This window comes from Halictus rubicundus, chromosome 16 (assembly GCF_050948215.1).
Source record: "Halictus rubicundus isolate RS-2024b chromosome 16, iyHalRubi1_principal, whole genome shotgun sequence".
In the NCBI taxonomy this organism is placed as follows: Eukaryota; Metazoa; Arthropoda; class Insecta; order Hymenoptera; family Halictidae; genus Halictus; species Halictus rubicundus.
In genome coordinates, this window is record NC_135164.1 from 1,152,945 (window position 1) to 1,167,649 (window position 14,705).

Sequence of the window (14,705 nt, forward strand, 5' to 3'; positions counted from 1 at the left end):
TCGAAAGCGGACGCGCGGGCTACGCGGGTGTATCGTCCCTCTCACAATAAAACTCTAGTCGAACCACGAGCGGTACACGTTTAATTCCTGGTCACCTATCCCGACAGTAGTCACCATCCACACAAGCATGATGGAAGCTTATCAAGAGGAAGATCATATGGGTTCTGACCATTTCCCATTAAGATTAGAAATTAATATAGACAAGAACATTTATAGGAAAAAGACTAATAGAGTATCGACGAAAAGGACAGATTGGGAAGGATACCAAAAGGAAATGGACTCGTTCTATGATATGTTACTAGAGTCAAATACACCTGTTCTAGATAAATATAAAAATTTTACAGAGAAAATGATTCAAGCAATTGGGAACAATATTCCAGTCAGAAAGGAAGTGAATAACATAGTCCATAGGAATCCGGTTGTATGGTGGGATGAGGAGTGCAATAAACATGTAAGGCTGAGAAAAGCGGCCTTTAAACGATGGATATGCAACACTACATTCAATAACTGGATTTTATATAAAAAACAAACAGCAATTACCAAAAGAGCCTTACGGAAAAAAAGAAAAGGGATAGTTTTAAGACATTTGCTGCTAAGATTAATTTTAGGACATCCTTATCATATACATGTGTTACGTATGGAGACGTTCTCCACGTTTATTTCGATTAGAATTTCTAATCTCTTTTCTGAGAATGAAAATCGTCCCAACAGGCCCCTTTTATTAACGAAAGATACTGTATGCCTTCTTTATATCAAAATCTCTAGACACTCCCTTCTGGCATCCGTTAATCAATATTCTGATAGGAAATAGCCCGGATAACATTCATTAACCCCTTTCAACGAAAATCTAACTGAGGCCTGCTTTTCATTAGAAGTGACAAAAAATGTGACTGTGACCCTACGCGACATCAAATCTTAAACAGAGTACCCCTTTCATTTTCATGGTATATAAACCCATTCGTTTTCATCCTCTTTGGTTCAGTTGAGAAGCGGTTCAGTCGAGATTTAGACGCGGTTCAGTACTCGTGCAGTCACGTCGCGTCAAGTCTAGTGAGATCGGGTTAAAGTCCCTTTCGAATCAATTCGTAACCTTATAGATTCCGTTAGTTCGGTATATATTCTATTTGGCATTCAACAATCGCTATCTAACCCCGCATTGCCAGTGCGTCAACACCGTGCATCATAGGTAACAAATTCTCAAATTGTACATTCACTTGCGACACAAACAACAACATTTGTAATTATCTTAAATCAGAATATATTTGTCTTGTTTGTTAACTCGCGTAATCTACAACCCTTAATTATTGTCCAATATCCTAATCTAATAATTGAACGTTCTCACACGATACAATCTTACCGCTCGGATTGTATCAATTAAGATATATATAAGTTACGAGGCGGACTCGGTTAGAGGGCGTGCATGTGTGTGGAAGGTGTGAGATATAGTGTAAGAAAGTTTGCGTTTAATACAGGGAGGTGTTGTTTAAATAGGTAAATATTAGGGTAGGTAGGATTTAGAGATTGAGCAGTTAGAGTGCGAATAAAGATTTCGAAACAAACGGTAAGTTAAGCGAAGCCAGAGCGGTAGTAAAGAGGCAGAGAGGATTGAGGTTAGGACGCGCGACAACGTGACAGGTAAGGCCGGTCGGTAAAGAAGGCAGCACAGAGAAAAAAAAGTGAAAGAGAAAGAGTAAAAGTGAGTGGTAAAGAAGGTCGGTAAGGAAGGCAGCGCAGGAGAAGAAAGAAAAGTGAAACGGAAACGGAAAAGGAAAAGATATGGAAACTGGAGAAGGAGGGGTGAGGAAATTTGGGGAAAAGGAAGAAGACCCAGGCAGGGAAAAGAAAACAGGAGACAAGACAGACGAGATACAGAAAATAGAGAAGAGAAAAAGGGATAGAGCCATGGGAGAAAACCACAGTATTAGAAAGATAACTGAGTTATGGGGGAAAGGAAATCATAAAGAGCCAGAAAAGGAAGATAACGAGGAGAATCAGGCTATAAAAATGATAGACTTGAAAAAACACCACAGAAGGAAATAGAAAAAGGGGAGGGAGAACAAACACAAGGAATGGTGAATATAATAGTGATGAGAATGGAGAGCCTGAAAAATGAAATAATACAAGGAAGAGAAGGACTGGAAAAAGAAATCAAGAAGGAGATAAAGGGTCTGGCCAACAGAATAGAAGGAATGGAATGCCGCTGGAAAAATAAGGAAGAAGATATATGTATGAAGATGGAGGAAATGCTGAAAAAATGGGAGGAACAAGAGCAGGAAGAATGGCAGAGAAGGGAAAAAGAAAAGGCAGCATTCATGGGGGAAGTCTTAAGAAGAGTGGAAGAAAGGATAGAGAAAGTGGCAGAACAGGGAAAGGAATGTAAATCAAAGAACGAGAACGCGACGACGTGGGAAGAAATAAAGAAAATTAAAAGGAAAATGTCAGAGCAAGATAGGAGAGCAAGGAAAAATAATGTAGTCATTAGAGGGTTAAAAGTAAGGGAGGAGGATGTAAAGGAAGGAGTCGAAACATATTTGAAAGAAGAATTTCAGATAGAAGGAGGGGTGAATACAGTGGAGTCCAGAGGAAAATAGGAGCCCAAAATTGTAATAGTGGAAATGAAAAACTGGGAGATAAAACAGGAGATAATGAAGAAGAAGAGTAAGATAAGAAACAAGAAAATATACATAGACCACGACCTGACGGAAGAGGAGAGGAAGGTGCAGAGTATGATAAGAAACAGAGCAAGGAAGGAAAGAGAAGAGGGGAGGATAGTGAAGGTAGGTTACAGGAAGATCTGCATTCAGGGAAAATGGTATAGTTGGAACGAGGAGAGGGAGGAGCTACAGGAGAGCAAGGTTTTTCGAGAATAGCCTTACGGGTAGAAAAAGGTAGGCTTGGAAAAGGGGAGGGAAAAGAGAAGAATGGCAAAATAAGTAGAAACAAACAAAACACAGAAACGTGGCAACGCAGGGAGGGAGAGGAGACACAATATAGGAAAAACGAAGACAAAGGTACAGAGAATAACAAAGGGAAAATTTTATTCTGGAACGTAGCAGGTATAGTCAAAAAGGATAGAGAATTTTGGAAATTTGTGCAAGGATTTGACTACGTAGGATTACTAGAAACCTGGGTGGATCAGAGAAAATGGGAAACACTAAGGAAAAATCTGCCAAAAGGGTACGAATGGAAGTGTCAAGCGGCGATTAAGGAAAAAAAGAAGGGGAGGCCGCGGGGGGGGGGGATAATAACAGGAGTAAGAGAGTGTTGGAAGACATTGGAGGTGAATGATAAAGTACAGGGCCTGGTAGAAAGGAAAATAGGTGTGGGAGAGGAAATATGGAATGTATGGGCGGTGTATAGCAACCAGGAGATGGACAGAATAGCAAAAGCGGTAGAAGAACAAGTGGATCAAACAGCAGGCGAAGTGGTTATTATGGGCGGGGACTTCAATGCGAGGATAGGAGAACAGGGAAGTTTATATAATGGAGAGTGGGAAGAAGAGCAGGAAAGGAGGAAATCGAAAGACAAGGTGAAAAACGGACAGGGAGAAAAAATGTTACGAATGACAGAAGAAAGAGGGTTACATATTTTGAATGGGAATAAAAGAGGCGATAAAGGGGGAGAGCTCACCTATATAGACAGGAAAGGGGTGTCGGTTGTCGATTATGTAGTAGCCAACTCAAAAGGGTGGGATAGGATAGAAAAACTGGTGGTAGGAAGTAGGACGGAGTCCGACCACCTTCCGCTAGAAGTAGAGGTTACAGCAGGAGGAGGAAAGTATCGAGAGGAGGAGCAAGTGGAAAAAGAGGTAATAAACTGGGATATAGGAGCGATTGAGAGATATAAAGAGAGAACAGGCGAAAAGGTATATACACAGAATGAAAGGACAACAGAGGACTGGGAAGAGCTGAAGACAGCGGTGAAGGAATCGATGGAATCAAGAAGAGTAAGAAGGAAGAAATGGAAGATAGGATGCAAATATTGGTGGGACAGGGATTGTACTAGAGAGAAGAGGAAAGTGAGTAGATGCTACAGAAGGTGGAAAGAGGGTAAAGTGGATAAGGAAGTTTACCTGAAAGAAAAAGCGGACTTCAAAAAATTTTGCGAAAGTGAGGAAGCAATGAGAAAACAGGAAGAGAAAGAAAAAATTAGGAAGGCAAAAGAAGAGAGGCAAATTTGGAAATACATCAATAAAGAAAGGAAAAGGAAATCGAGTAACGAAAACAAGATACAAATAGAAGTATGGAGAAAACATTTCAAAGAACTATTGGGGGGAGCAGATGAAAGACTAATAGGGGAAAAGAGAGAGCAGGTACCAGCGGTAGAGGATGAAGAGAGCTTGTCAGAGGAGGAGCTGGAGGAACAAATAGGAAAACTGAAAAAGAAAAAAGCCCCGGGAGGAGACAGCATCCCGAACGAGGCATGGGGGTATAGTGAGGGAGGGACAAGGATGAAATTAAAAGAGGTAATTAGGAAAGTATGGGCAGGGGAAGGCTTCCCGGAGGACTGGAAGAAGGCGGTAATAACCCCCCTGTACAAAAAGGGAGACGAGAACAATCCTGGAAATTACAGAGGGATAAGTTTACTATGCACGGCTTATAAGATATATGTTTCACTGCTCAATGAAAGATTGAAAAAGGACATAGAGGACAAAGGAATTTTACCAGATATGCAAGCCGGATTTCGGAAACACAGAGGGACAATAGATAACGCATACATCCTGCAACATGTGGTGGAGAGGGAGCTTAAAAAGAGGGAAGGTAAGGTTTACGCCATGTTCGTGGACCTAAGAGCGGCATTCGACACGGTAAAAAGGAGAAAGATGTGGGAAGTGATGGAGAAGTGTGGAGTAAGAAAGGGGTTAACTGAAAGAGTAAAGGAGGTGTATGAGGAAACGGTGAACGTTGTGAGGACAAGTAAGGGGGAATCAGGGGAATTCTGGACGGGAGAGGGACTCAGGCAGGGTTGCCCGCTCAGTCCGACCCTGTTCACAATATATATAGCCGACATGGAGGAAGAATTCAGGAAAGGACTGGTGGGAGGAATAAGAGTGGGTGAAGGAAGATTCTGGTCCCTAGCCTATGCAGACGATGTGGTGGCGGTAGCAAGTAAAGAGGGAGATTTGAAATGCATGATGAAGAGGCTGGAAAGGTACTTGGACAAAAAGATTTTTAAGAGAGGGAGAGAAAAAAAGAAGAAAGCTGCATGGAACTGGAAGAGGGAAACGGTAGAGGAAGTCAAGGAATTCTGTTATTTAGGAATAAAGTTTGAAAGCAACGGAAAGATAGCAGGTCACGTAAAGGAAAGGATAAAGAGAGCGAACGTGGTCCTAAATCAAGTATGGGGAATCGGCGAAAGGAAATTTAAAAATGATTTTAAAATGAGAATGTTTCTCTTTGATACGTTGGTACTGGGGGTACTCCTATACGGGGTAGAGCTATGGGGCTTTAAGGAGAGAACAGAAGTAGAAAGGATTCAGCTCAAATATATAAAGTCGACACTTGGTTTGGACGTGCGTACCCCAGGATACTTGGTACTGGAAGAAACAAAAAGGGCGAGGCTTAGAGTAAAGGCAGGAATTAGGGCATGGAAATACACGGAAGGAGTAAGAAACAGAGCAGGGAGGAAGATAGTCAAGGAATGTCTGAAGGAAAAGGAATCAGGGAAAGTTCAGGGCGAAAGCGGGAAAGAAAGGGAGGAATACTTAAAGAGAAACGGATGGAGCCAAGCAGGGGTGGAAGAGATGATAAGGCTAGAGATGGAGGTAGCGGAGAGGCTAAAGGAGAGAGACATTGAGGTACAACGGCAAGAACAATATACAAGGATAGAGCAGTCAAAATACAACAAAAGGTACAAGTTTATAAGAGTGGCAGAGTTACCAGAATACCTAAGTAAGGAGGGAAGAGGGGAAAGTCAAAAGTTAGTAGCCCAAGTAAGATGCGGAAATGCAGAAAACTGGAACAAATACTGGCTGGGAGACGAAGCAAGAGGATGCGACCTGTGTGGGGACAGGTATGGCAATCTGGAGCATCTAACAAGAGAATGCAGGGAAATGGGGGGGAGGATCAGGATAGAGGACATAGTGAGTGGGAGGATAGATACAAATGTTGAAGCGTGGCTTCAAAAGCTCAGAAAGAAGAGAGATAAGCGAGCAGAAATATAAAGGTAATATAAGGAAGCGTAAACCAAAGATAACAGAGTAGGAAATGGTGCGATAATCGGAATAAGAATAGGAACAGGCAGAATATAGGTAGAGTAGTCAGGGTAGGGATGGGTGAGTCGAAGAGGGAAGGGAGAGAGAGAGAGAGAGAGAGAGAGAGAGAGAGAGAGAGAGAGAGAGAGAGAGAATTAATGCGTGGATAAGATAGTTATTTTTTGTATTCATAGGTTATTGTAAACCGAGTCCAATTCTTGGCCGTAAGGCTGAATAAAGCAATATTATTATTATTATTATTATTATAAGTTACGAGGCTTACCAATCTTAAATTCAAATCAACAAAGATTTCAATATTAACTAACAATAGAAACCATATTCCTGGGGTAACAACCCCTCGCCGGCCTCTCGCGTTGCTCGCAGCCCTGGCTCGTAACACATAATTGGAAACAACCTGTAGCAAACTTTTTGACCAGTAATGCAGTAAAAACTAGCGATTTATCATCCTTATTGGATGAAATAATAGAAGCAATTTTAAGCACGGGATTAAAAGTACGTGCTGCTTTCTCTGATCAAAATGCCAGTAATCGAAGTGCTATTAAATATAGAATTTCTGTAGACAATCCATATTTCGTGCATGGAAATCAAAAAATATACACGACCTTTTTGATATACCGCATATTTCTAAATCTATAAGGAATCAACCTTTGAGATATGATATTATGTTTGATGATCATAAAATTGCAACATGGAAAGACGTACGTTCGTTATGGAAATTGGGAGATGATAAAGCAACGAGAGCTGCTTGCAAATTAACGGAGAAGCACGTTTATCCAAATAACTTTGAAAAAATGAAATGTCGTTTAGCTCTGCAAGTATTTAGTCGCAGAATTTCAGCAACTCTTTTACCCGTGGGTACGGTGCGAGGATTTCAAGGTCAAACAGTAATGCATACTGCTGAATTTTTCAAAATTCTTAATGATAGTTTTGATTCCTTAAACAGTCGGAGTTGCAACGATTCGAATCCAGATAGATTCGGAAAGTCGGAAATAAGTATAGATAAGTATAGATAGTAAGAGACTGTCGGAAATTCGATTAAATTCACAAAATAATTTAACTGCGTTATTAGAAAGGTGTCCCAAATGGCGCACCATTAAAACTAATGGTCAGAATATACCACCATGTTTCGAAGGCTTGGAAAGGCTATAGCCGGTTTTGGGGGTCAAATCTGCCCTGGAAGGGATTTTATTCCAATTTGCGCCATTCGATAGCCTACCAAAAAAGATACCTTTCAACCAAGTTTTAGCCCTATAGCTCATCTGTAAGGGTAGTTATAGAGGAAAAACGAAAATCCAGTTTTTGGCCCATTTTCCCCATTTAATGACAATTTAAAATTCTGAAAAAAATCTGACACATTTCTGACACCAAACCGCATACTTTGAATCGTTTTCAGATTTTTCCGTTGCAAACTTTGGCTGTAAAAATCGAAAAACACGAAAAAAATCGAAAAAATGCAGATTTCATATGGAAATCGAAGAGACACTAGAACAGAATTAATTTAGCAATGAGATATTGTCCTAAGTATTATGCTCAATTTTTTTCAAATTCCTGCGATTGGTGCGTCATAGTAGGAAAAAATAAAAACCACTTTTTTCGGCGTTTTTTCCGTGAAAAACTAAGTTATAATTATCGTAAAAATATATTATGTAATATTAAACATCCCTAAGTTCAGAGAAACATCGTCCAGACTTTAAAAATTGCGTAATACAAAAAACGACAATTATACTACGCAGGATATATCCCCATATTTCGAAGGTATTTTCAACGGCGCCGGTTGGTGCAGTAGCTATGGTCTCCGACAGTCGGTAGAGCATCAGACTCGGAGTCTCCCGTGAGACACCGACGGAGACACATCGTCCAAACAGTGGTCCGAATTATCAGTGCAAAGTGCAACATAAATCCAAAGTGTACCAAGTGAAAGTGTGGCTCCCATAGCCATTACTTAATTCCCCACCACCAAAGGTGTAATTAGTCATAAGGCAGTGGAAGTTAGTGAAAGAAAAGTGCCTGGCCCCGATACACGACGAAGCACCCTCGTCCCGTATCGGGCCCAATGGCGGCCAACCCGCTGCAGCGTCCCAAGAGACGCCACGACAGCGAACGAGAAAACAAGGAAAATAATACGGAGTACATAAACAGCAAGCCAGGGACATCCACCTCTTCCAAAATCCCAAAACTAACATCGGGACAACTAGAGAGAATGTTTAAAGACATTCTCAGAGAAAATAACAAGGCCCCAACCCCCATAAAAACACGTCAACCAAATTTAACAGCAGCCAGGAAAAAAAGAGCCCCAGCGCCATCCCTCGGAGCACCCCAGAACCCGACCGACACGGAAAGCAAACAAGACCCCATCGGAGGCCCATGGGAAATCCCCAAAAAACCCAGAAAACACCATCCAATCACACCAACAACGCAAGCCCAGTTCACCTTACCAACCAATACCAACATCTCTCAGATGAAAGCGACAGCGACCTGAACGAAAACACCCCAAACATACAAACAACCAGCACCCAGCACAAAACGAAATCATACACACCCCAGCCAATCTATACGGTAAACTCCAACATAGAAACAATAATACAAACCGCATTGACGCTAAACATACAAAAGCAGGACTTCACAATAAAAGAAAACGACAAGAACAATCATACTATATACACGAAAGTCTCCAGAGCTACAAAGCAATATCTGATAAGCTCACTGAGACAAAGACCCAATATTACACATACACCCCTAAGGAGCTTAAACCCAAATCAATCTTGGTAAAAGGCATCAAAGGTAACTTCACACCAGCCGACATAAAAAGCGAAATCGAAGACCTAAAATTACCAGACACCCACATAATCAGCGTCACAAAATTCATATGCAGCAAACAAAACCCGGACAACTACCACCACCTAATTCAACTCAGCAGAGAAAGCCGAACAGCAGCGATCTTCAAAATTAAAACGCTCGCCTACCAAAGAGTTAAATGGGAGCACCTAAGAAAACCACAGGTATTCCAGTGCAAAAAATGTCAGCGCCTCGGGCATGCGAGCAAAAACTGTCACCTTGAATACCGCTGCGTTAAATGCGCAAAAAATCATGGGCCAGGCAACTGCCCCCTCACCAACACTGGCAACCGCGACCACCTAAAATGTGCCAACTGCGGCCAAAATGGGCACCCTGCATCCTACAAAGGCTGCCCATTCATAAAATTCGCGATCAAACTAAAGAAAGACGCAAACACCCAAAACAAACTAAAAACCACCAATAGGATCCAAAAAATCGCGACAGCCGTCACAAACGACTACTCATTCGCCCAAATGGTCAGGGGACCACCAACTGCCCAGCAGCCATCCCAAGCACCAACCACGACGCAACAACCTGCACACGCCAACGAAACCCAAAGGATCGACAGAACGCCCAGCTCACACCAAACCGAAAAACCAACCGCCCAGCAACCCCCACACGACTGGATCTCCAACCTCAAGACTGAAATAGCCACGATCATCGCCGCCCAACTACAACAAATAGCCACTCAGGTAGCGATTAACACTGAAAAATTAGAATTTGTTCTAAACACGCTATTTGACAAACACAATGAATAATAACGCCGCCAGCCCTCTCACCACCATAAAAATTGCAGCCATTAACGTAAACTCACTGATAACACACCCACGCAGGCTCGATTTGAAACAATTCCTATTTACACACAACCACGACATAATACTACTTTCGGAAACCAAGCTCAACTCCTCCCATAAACTCACTTTCAAAAACTACAAGCTCTAAAGGAAAGATAGGCCCAACGGAACCCAAGGCGGGGGAACAGCAATTCTAGTCAAAAACAATATACCACATGAACCTATACACTCCCCCTCCTCAACAGACAACAAAATACTAGAATACACGATTATAAAAATAAAGACCATTAACAACCACACACTCTACATAGTAAGCGCATACGCGACAAACGACAATAGAACACTCTACATAACTGAACTAGACCGACTATTCCAATCACTCAAACTCCACGATGACAACAACTATTACATTATAGCCGGTGACCTCAACACTAAACGAACGGATTGGGGCGACAAAACAAACAACCAGAGAGGACGATATTTTAAAAAATGGGAGACCAAACACGATCTAACATACAGACTTAACACAATTACGACCACCACCCCCACATACAAACCGGGCCTATCTTTTCTAGACAACGGCCTCACAGATTCCAAGCTAGAATTAACGAACGACATCAACGGGAAAGCCAGTACTCAGCCCTATGACAGTGACCACCTAGCCATTTCAATGCAATTCTCCCTGCCCTCAAACATCCTACCAACCGCTAACCCAGATCCCATAAAACGGAACTACAAAGCCACCAAATGGAGGAACTTCACTAAACACCTAGCCAGACACTACACAAACACGATCCTCACCAATTACAACCTGACCACAGCAGAAATCGACAGCCTACCTCCTTATCATAACTGAAGCCATACAGAACGCATTAGACACGCACACCCCCCAATACAAGAAACGCAATAACACGACAATGTACATTAATAGAAAAATCACCAAACTACAAAAACATAAAAAAACATTAACCACAATACTACACAACCTTCACCTAACAGACCCCAACGCACACCTACTCATAACAAAAACAGCAAAAACCATACACAAACTCCTAACAAAAAAACTACACTCAGAATTCAACAAAGCCATTAACAAATAGTGGACCAACGTAATCAAACAAATAGACCACAGAAACTCCGACACATTCTTCCCAAAAATCAACTCAATATTCAGACGTAAACCCCCTCTTTCGATAGACGCCATCCACATAAAGCAAAACAACAGACAAATCATTACCAGAAGCCAATGCAACACCTCAACCCTCCAGACATCAAATGACATGTACATACTAACAACACCAACAGCCAAACTCAACGCCATATGAGCATACTACGAAACAATCAACTCCCCACGACATCTTAACAACGGAACAAGACTTAGAGAACTAATAGACAACACCACCCTCACACTAACAAACGAATTCACAAATGACCGATACAACAAAAACACCATAACTCAGTTCTCCGACCAAAACAACGCCATATGCCCAGACGACACAGACAGCGAAATCGACCCGTTCTGCAACCCATACACAGTCGCAAACATCATCAAAAAACTCCCTAACAAAACTTCATCCGGAACAGACAGAATCCCCCCAATAGCCCTGAAACACATACCAGGAAAAATAATCACACACCTGACCATCCTTTTCAACAATGCCTTAAACAACAAATACTTCCCTAATATATGGAAAACCGCGAAAATCCTACCCATCACAAAAAAAAACAAAATCCCGACAGACCCATCCAGTTACAGACCGATTAGCCTAACCTCTAGCATAAGTAAAATATACGAAGCCATCATAAACAACAAAATAGCACAACACTGTACAGCACACAAAATCATCCCCGACTGCCAATTCGGATCCAAGCACAAACACTCCACAACCCACGCAATACATAAATTCATTTCCGACATCAACCACAACATTAGCAACAACCAACTAATAGGCGCAGCCCTACTTGATCTCGAAAAGGCATTCGATTCGGTCTGGCTAAACGGTCTCATTTTCAAGCTACACAAGAAAAAATTCCCAAAATGGCTGACAGCCACAATCTGGGACATGACGACAAATAAAAAATTCATAACCTGGGACGGAACCACAACCTCGACAATATCATTCACCATAACAGAAGGCCTCCAACAAGGCACCGTTAACTCACCCATCCTCTTTAACATTTACACCAGCGACCTCCTCAATGCATTTGAATTTAATAAACCTGGCAGGGCAGCAGTACTGGCATTTGCCGACGACCTAGTGACATACACAACCAGCAACCGAGTCAACATAGTAGAAACCGAACTTGAAGCAACAGTTAACAAAATCAACCAATACTATATCACCTGGAATCTCAAGCTAAACCCACAAAAATGTGAGACAATTTTATTCAGAAAGCCCCTCCACTACCTTTCCACCAACATTAAAGCTGGCGGCAACAAATTTCAAATCAGCACAACAGAACCAGGCAACACAACCACATGCAAAATCCCTCACAAAAAAGCTGTAAAGTACCTAGGAGTACATATTGACTATCTACTAAGAGGCAACGACCATTTATCAATCCAACTAACTAAGGCGACCAAAGCATTCAAAGCAAACAGTAGACTATTTTATAATAAACATCTCCCCGGACGTACTAAAACTATCTTATACATGCTCTTAATCAGGCCCATCCTAACATACGCAGCCCCCATCTGGTGAAACACCAACCACACGACAATGGAAAGGCTGAGGATGTTTGAGCGAAAATGCTTAAGAGCATGCAACAAAATCTACAGAAACAAACACACAAACTGGCAACACTACACAAACAACACAACCCTATACAACACGGCCGACATCCCCAGAATAGACTCATTCATAATAAAATTAACCAGAGACTACCACAGCAAGTTACCCCACATAGAAAACAACATCACAAAGGACCTCGCACACCCCGACATAACCACCACACAACAACAGTTACACACAGGCTACCACCAGTTTTTCACGAAAAAAACGCCGAAAAAAGTGGTTTTTATTTTTTCCTACTATGACGCACCAATCGCAGGAATTTGAAAAAAATTGAGCATAATACTTAGGACAATATCTTATTGCTAAATTAATTCTGTTCTAGTCGCTCTTAGATTTCCATATGAAATCTGCATTTTTTCGATTTTTTTCGCGTTTTTCGATTTTTACAGCCAGATTTTACAACGGAAAAATCTGAAAACGACTCAAAGTATGTGGTTTGGTGTCCGACATGTGTCAGATTTTTTTCAGAATTTTAAATTTTCATTAAATGGGGAAAATGGGCCAAAAACTGGATTTTCGTTTTTCCTCTATAACTACCTTTACAGATGAGCTATAGGGCTAAAACTTGGCTGAAAGGTATCTTTTTTGGTAGGCTATCGAATGGCGCAAATTGGAATAAAATCCCTTCCGGGGCCGATTTGGCCCCCAAAACCGGCTATAGCCTTTAAAAGCAGTACTTTAGTCATTGTACAGTAAACTAGTCCCTATCACAACATCTCCAAGAAATTCAAGTTATTGTATATAACCTCGAAGAAGGCATCTATTAGACCTCTGAAATAAAACGTCTTGAAAAAGACGTTTTAAAGACGTTTTATTTCAGACGTAAAAATGACATCGCCAAAAAGACGTTTTATTTCAGACGTAAAAACGACGTCTCCAAAAAGACGTACTTAAGACGTCTTAAAGACGTCTGAAATGGAACGTATTAAAGACGTCTCGAAAAAGACGTCTTATTTCGGATGTAAAAACGGCGTCTCGAGAAAGACGTCTCATTAGGTCGTAAGACTTTCAGACCTAAAATGGACGTAAAAAAGATGTGCCATCTGGGTAGTCTGTAAGAAAATTTCGTATGTCAGAGCTCAGTTTCGGTTTGAAATTTGTCGAATTCAGTGGTGTTAAGCATTTTAAATCTGCATTTCTACGCGATAAAACATCATAAAAAACTTTATAGTTATTTATAGTATTTTAGTTTTTGTACATATAATATATGTATTTTAGTAATGTACTTTAGTAGTGTATTTTAATAGTGTAGCGTGCGTATGTGTATTTTATATATTTATTTATTTATTTATTTATATTATTTTACATAGTACAATGTCACGAAGGTGTACAAATCTGCCGGACTCTTTCTGTTATATTTGTGGTGAATTAAAATTTGTAGATGAAAATTATTTTCAATGTAAACTGGGGGATCAGTATAAAGATTGGGCTCCTCATACTTCCTGCCAGCGTTGTGCCTCGGGTCTTCTAGCGTGGATGAGAGGTGATAAAAAGAAAATGCCTTTCGCAATACCAATGATATGGACGGACCCTACAAATCACGTGATAGACTGTTATTTTTGTTTAACCAAAACATGTGGGTTCAATGCAAAACGAAAGAAAAAAATGCTGTATCCGGATGTATCTTCTGCTATTCGGCCAGTTATGCTTTCGGAAGAATTCCCTGTGCCTAAACCTCCTGCAATGACACCTGAGGCATTTGACGCTACCGAAGACGAAAAAAAAAAGAAAAAGAAAAAGGAGAAAAAGAAGAAAGTGAAGAATATACTGCAATTTATTCAAAAGAACCACATTTAGTAACGCAGTCAGATCTCAATGATCTCGTAAGAGATTTCGTAAGACCAGGCAGAACTTTTAGGATCGCGCCTACAAGAGTGGAATTTATTGGACAATACAACGAAAACCACCTACTTCAGAACAGAGTTGGGCAGTATCTAAATAAAAAATTATTTGAATAGCTTTCAGCTACAGATACTCTGTATCTTTTGTTTTTATTCGAAGTCGGATGAATCGCGAGAAGTTATCTGTATCTTTATTCGTCGAGCGTCTGGTTCCGAGATTTGTATT

General features: G+C 41.0%; 1 protein-coding gene across 1 annotated transcript in view; it reads left to right on the forward strand.

Moving 5' to 3' along the window:
- Positions 1 to 14,705, forward strand: part of LOC143361999 (uncharacterized) — a 533,154-nt gene that overhangs the window by 494,516 nt on the left and 23,933 nt on the right. The gene's annotated exons all lie outside the window — the stretch shown is intronic.